General features: G+C 36.9%; 1 protein-coding gene across 4 annotated transcripts in view; it reads right to left on the reverse strand.

Annotated features, from left to right (window-relative positions):
• kmt5c (lysine methyltransferase 5C) overlaps nt 1-3,074 on the reverse strand; it is a 17,148-nt gene extending 14,074 nt beyond the window's left edge. For all 4 annotated transcript variants that reach the window (XM_016468046.1, XM_016468045.1, XM_016468047.1 and 1 more), the window contains exon 1: nt 2,782-3,074. The gene's annotated coding sequence lies outside the window, so the exon portion shown is untranslated. The remainder of the gene's footprint in view (nt 1-2,781) is intronic.
• Nucleotides 3,075-6,127: the final 3,053 nt, after the last annotated feature.

Consider the following 6,127-nt stretch of genomic DNA (forward strand, 5'->3'; position numbering starts at 1 on the left):
CGACTGCGTTTACGAGAATGATCGTCGAGACGGGTACTATTGACAATTCTGTGTGTATGTGTCTGTCCAAACTTAAGGAGGAGACGCAAATCAACTCGCGCGCCGTCTGAAACGCGTCTCTGTCTCTGTCTGTCTGTCTGTCTGTCTGTCTGTCTGTGTGTCTGTCTGTCTGTGTGTGTGTGTGTGTGTGTTCTCTGTGTGCGCGCGCTTTGCACGTGTGCTGCAGAACTGAAGAGACGCTGTGCGAGATGCGGCTTGTGCGTGCGCTTCAGGTGTGAGTCAGACAGCAAGACGAGACGGCAAAGAGTTGTTTTCTGCAACTTATAGCACTTAACTCTTTTTAACGTCAAGCAATTCTCTGCTATATGCCTCGAACTAAAACTTTGCACTTTGCAACATTTTGATTTAAGTAACGTTAGCCTATTATTACAATGATTCAGATATCGCACGCCCTTGCGATATGCATATTGCGATATTTACATTTGCGATATTTCGATATATCCTGCAGCCTTAATTTGTAGATTTGAATCCCAAATTATTTTCCCTCATTTTCATTGAGAAAAACTAAACTGTAATAATAACAGTAGTTGTGGTCAATAACAGATGAACAGATAACCCACTAAATCATAAACAGTACACATTAAAGTAATAACCTCACTGCTTTAACACTGAAACAACTGAATAGTTTTCACCTTTACAAAGCACTTATTAATTCAGCTGTCAGGAATAATGTGTAGAGAGGTAAGTGGTACCTTGAACCCACATAAAAACCCCAGTTAGACAAACAGAATTCCCCCAAATGTCCCAGCTGAATTTCAAATTGAACAATACTGCTGAAATGTTAAGGGTTTGCTAGTTCCCAGCATGCATTGCAGCATGAACTAATCATGCTGTTATAGGATTGTTTCTATGTCTCTTTTTGAACTTTTGTTGTAGTTTTGTCAATTTTCAGTTATTTTGTTGCAGTTTTGTTATTGTTAGTTATTTGTTGTTTTGTGATGTTAAGAGCTCATATCTGTGTATCTCTATGCCTTTCTCACTCTCTCTCTCTCTCTCTCTCTCTATATATATATATATATAGAATGAATGAAGCATTTTGTATTTAGTGAATGTATACATTTAAGTTGACAAAGAAGTGTTACTCAGAACAATTAAGACAATAGTTGAGAGAACCTAAAAATCTGAATGCACCAGATTGTCCACAATTACATTTTACAGTGTGTAAACGGCAGAAGAATAACGATAAAAAATGTCTAACCAAGCAAAAAGATACCATACCTATTTCCTCAAGAAGACACTCTGAAACATTGAGCCAATGCTGAGTAAGTGTAATCAATCTAGCCTATTTATGACAGGAAGATATTTAGTGTATGCCCAAACGCTTTGGATGGATTTTGTCTTCTCGATAAAAAAAAATGTAACAGTAAACATATAAAGCAATTGTTACATTACTCAGTTTACACATCCCCTAGATATAAAATGTTCTGGAATAATTTTTGCAAGTATTCACTGGAAGAGAGCATGGTTACTGTCTGAAATATATTGTATTTATAATAAAAAAAAAAGAGAAAGGTTCATTTTTGAGAGTCTACATAATGTCCATCCAAACAACTCCCAAACTGCTACTTTTGTTGATCTCTCTAACTTGTGTGTATTATGTGTATTGTACCATTGCAATCAGGTTAAATCTCTTCAGGGGAATTTAAGTTGTTATCCATCTGCTTTTATAAAACCTGATTGAAACTTTTTGCTTAAAGTTCAAATCATATTTCTTTACTTTTCATGGCAGTGACCATGCTATTGATCTTGTTGTTCATTTTTTGTGTTACATTGTACATTTTTTATTCACAAAAACAAATTTCTCAAGACTTTGCCTAGATTTGATGTGTTTCGTGCTGAGATTTCCCTTATTGTAAAATCGCTTAAGCTCATTGATGACAATAAGAACAAAAAAAGTCCCCCCCCGAATGGGGTGTCTTTTTTTTTCCTTTCTCTTTTCCTTTCATTTTTTGTTTTTGTGCTTTGGGGTCATCGCAGCTGCTTTACCCGATTTAGAGGCGTTGTTGTACATTGCATTGCATAGTGCTTGTTTGGTATTGTGTATTATAACCATGTCGATTTTTGCTGCTGTCTTGCAAGCAAACATTCTCCTCTCGGGGATTAATAAACGTATAATCCTACTCTCCACCGGCAGGTCAAGAGTCGCACTACAAAGCAGCTATTCAGTCAGAAAACACTTCAGCACTTGCGTTGTAATCAAGTTCGAGCGTGAAAATAAGAGCTCCGGGAATGCGTGTAAACAGCAGCTCAGAAAGACCTCTGGACTGTCGACTCGCGCTGAGATCACAGGCACAGCGGAGAAAAAATACTATATACAAGGACACTCAAAGGGTTAATAAAATAAGATTACAGTCAATATTACATGCCGCATGGTCTCACAGACACACCTTCATCTGTCGTCAGGCATATTTGATCGTGCCAATTAGTAATTATTAAACAACATACATGACTAGAGGTCAAAGGATAATTGATTTTTCCAATTCATAACTGCTGGTTATTAATGGTCAGAGCCGCAAGGGGCCATTTATCACTGTCAGAGGAGCCGAGTTAACGGACTTCACCCCAAACCAAAGGGGTCCAGTTAGCTCACTGAACATAAGCGGACCATCGCGGTCCAAACTGAATCTTTAAACAGGATATACTTCACTTTGAATAAAAAATGATTTGCAAACGCGGCGCTAGCGTATCTATGTTGTATAATAAACAGAAGAGTGCATTTACCTGACGGGCTTTCCTTTAAATTTCTGCTCGATTTGTCCGTAGTGAAATCCGTCTGTAAGCTAGCAGGCTAGCTCTTCCTGTTGGCTACGAGCGCTGCTGCCATCTGCTCCTGGTATTCCCATATTCCATGATTTTTACGTTTCTGCTGCAGATATTTGATTGTAAACCAGAAAACCGACCGTAGAGTTGAGATGATTCAGGTATGATACTAACATTAATTTTTCTATACTGCGTTTGTTTTCGAACGTAGAAATCTCGTCCTGGAGGTGAATTCAACCAATCCTTGACATCCATGGTCGCGCTCCTATTGGTTAGTGTGATGAGTGGCAGGGAGCTCGGCGTTATTCCTCTCATCCTATTGGCCGGCCAAGTTACACGGCGTTGAGATTGGCCTATGGGAGTGCAGATGTAGGAAATACCACGCGCTTCTACTAATCAGTGAAAGAGAAAGAAGCCCATTCCCCGCCTCATCTCTTTAACTGTGTCCTGTTGACCTCCTAGAGTTATGCAATATGATAGTAGGCTGTTTATTGGGCAAAATCATAAATGCATATTTAATTGGATTAAAGGGATAGTTCACCCAAACGTGAAATTCTGTCATTAATTACTCACCCTCATGCCGTTCTAAACCCGTAAAACCATCGTTCATCTTCAGAACACAAATTAAGATATTTTTGATGAAATCTGAGAACTTAAAATAGTCCATGTGACATCAGTGGTTCAACCATAATTTTAAGAAGCTACAAGAATATATATATATTTTTTTGCGCAAAATAACTACTTTATTCAACAATTACTTTATTCAACACGTGTTCTCGAGAGTACCACGCATGCCTGTGGTGCTGAAGAGAAGAAATTGTTGAATGAAGTCATTATTTTTGATTCTTTGGCACAACAATTATCGTAGCTTCATGACATTATGGTTGAACCACTGATGTCACATGGAATATTTAAAGTGCCCCTATTATGCCTTTTCGAATATTACCTTGCATGCAGTGTGTCATGTAGCTGTATGTGAACTTAAACACGAGGCTGAATTCAGCTTCTTATTGACGCTATCCGTTCCACCTTAAAAACGCGTTTCTTAGCTTCTTATTCTCTCTAGGGACCGTCTCTATTTGTGTCTCTTTTTCAGAAACGAACAATAAACTATTTTAAAATGTAAATAACACTGAGATAAGCGCGAAAATGTATTGTCTATCAAAAAAAAAGAGTCGGCTCGCAATCGCCTAAACGAGTCTTCAGGAATTCGAATCTTATTCTGTTACGGCTCTATATCACGAAGTAACATATTTGCATAATGTTCGCCCACGTTCTATGTCGCCAACTTGCCCGCCCACAAACAGTAAAGTTTCCTTGTGGTTAACATCATGTCGAGAAGACGGTGTGAGAGTAAACTTGTTTTATCACATCTTATAATTACCACAAACTTGTCAACACTTGGCACTTACCACTGAGAAACGTCCTGCTCCAGTCGTGCTTGCGAATCAGTCTCTTGTCGATCAGCCAGTTCAACCGTTTCATCATCAGACTCCGGCTCGAATTGATAAAGTACAATCCATACCATCTTTTCTTTGTATTAACAAGTCTCCAGGGCTGTCATTCCATCATGGCAATGGGCGTTTTCGTCCAGAGCCAATCTCTCTACGGCTCTGGACCAATCACAAAGGACTGCGCCATCTGACCAATCACAGCAGTGAGGGCTCACGGAAAGGAGGAGTTTAGAAAGACTGATTCTTTTAACTGCTTCGCACGAGTCGTAGGAGACTCATAAAACAATATTAGCAACCTAAAAAATTGCATAATTGGGGCACTTTAACGATGTCCTTACTACGTTTCTGGGCACTCTAAATTGTAATGTAGACACGTGCATTTTCTGTAAAGCTGCTTTGAAACAATGTGTATTGTGAAAAGCGCTATACAAATAAATTTGAATTGAATTGAACGTGGTAGTTCCCTTGCTGTCTATGCAGGGTCAGAAAGCTCTCGGATTTCATCAAAAATATCTTAATTTGTGTTCCGAAGATGAACGAAGGTCTTACGGGTTTAGAACGACATGAGGGTGAGTAATTAATGACAGAATTTTCATTTTAGTGTGAACTATCCCTTTAAGGTTTTCTGGTTATGCTCAGTAGATGTTTAAATATTCATTAACCTCACTGTGTTCTTTGTACTGTTTAAATGTAATATTTAAATATCGTTGTGCTGTTTGTTGTGTTGCACATTGTTTCAAAGCAGTAAGGATTGGTTTTAAATCTATTTGTGTGTTATTTGATTTCCAGTTTTCAATTAAAATATTTAAGTTATGAAAATCCTAAATAACCAAATTAGGATTTCTAATAATTTAGCCGATGTATGAATAAACTATAAAAACTTATAGAACTAATATAAATATTAAATAAACTTCTAAAACTTTCCCCATGGGGTTTCCAGGCCTGTAAGTCAGGCTTCAAGGCTAGGTGTTGTTTTATCTAATCATTTTCAGCTGTGATTCCAGTAATTCAAAAATTTTATGATTTTAGTATTTATACTAAAATCATACAATTTTTGAATTACTGGAATCAAAAATTGTATGATTTTAGTATTTATAATCTTCATACTATATCAGTTGAAACAATCAGATTTGTCATCTTTAATTAGTCTAATATAGTTTACTAAAAGACACCCTACTTAAAAGTGGAAAATCTCATAATACACTAACATACCTAGTTATTAAAAATATATAATGAATATTGAAACCAGTACAAATACAGTGCTTTATTTATGTTTCTGGTAGCTGAGAAACAGGATTTATCATTGGAAATCATCCCTGATTGCTTTATAAGTGAAAGGAGGAAGAAAATCACATTGTCTAAATAGCCTGCTTTCTGTCAGTAAAACAAATAAAAGTACAATTATATATTAATAAACAACAACAACAACAACAACTCTACTACTAATAAAGTCTTAATCTCAGTGTTGCTGTAAAGCAAATATGATGTGCACAAATATAGCCTTGCTGAGGAGATCAGAGATAATAGAAAGGCCATCAACCAAAAGGAAATGCATCAACTTTTTGCTTTTTTTTAATTGCACATATACTCGGTTCAAAATATCCGCCGAAAAGTATACAAGATCTATCAGAAAAGAGTGATATGATTATATTATGGCATTTATGATATATTTTCGAGACAGATGCCAGATGAGCAATGGCATCGATTTCTTATGTTTTGCTGCCACTGTTATGTTCTGTATATGACAAATAGTTCTGTGATGCAAGAAAGCAATTTAAGTGTGTAGGAGTGCAATCACTACACTTATTACTCTTTTTCAGTGTTAGTCTCCTATACGGACCAAAAATGTTACA

This window comes from Sinocyclocheilus anshuiensis, unplaced genomic scaffold (assembly GCF_001515605.1).
Source record: "Sinocyclocheilus anshuiensis isolate Anshui unplaced genomic scaffold, SAMN03320099.WGS_v1.1 scaffold893, whole genome shotgun sequence".
Taxonomy (NCBI): Eukaryota; Metazoa; Chordata; class Actinopteri; order Cypriniformes; family Cyprinidae; genus Sinocyclocheilus; species Sinocyclocheilus anshuiensis.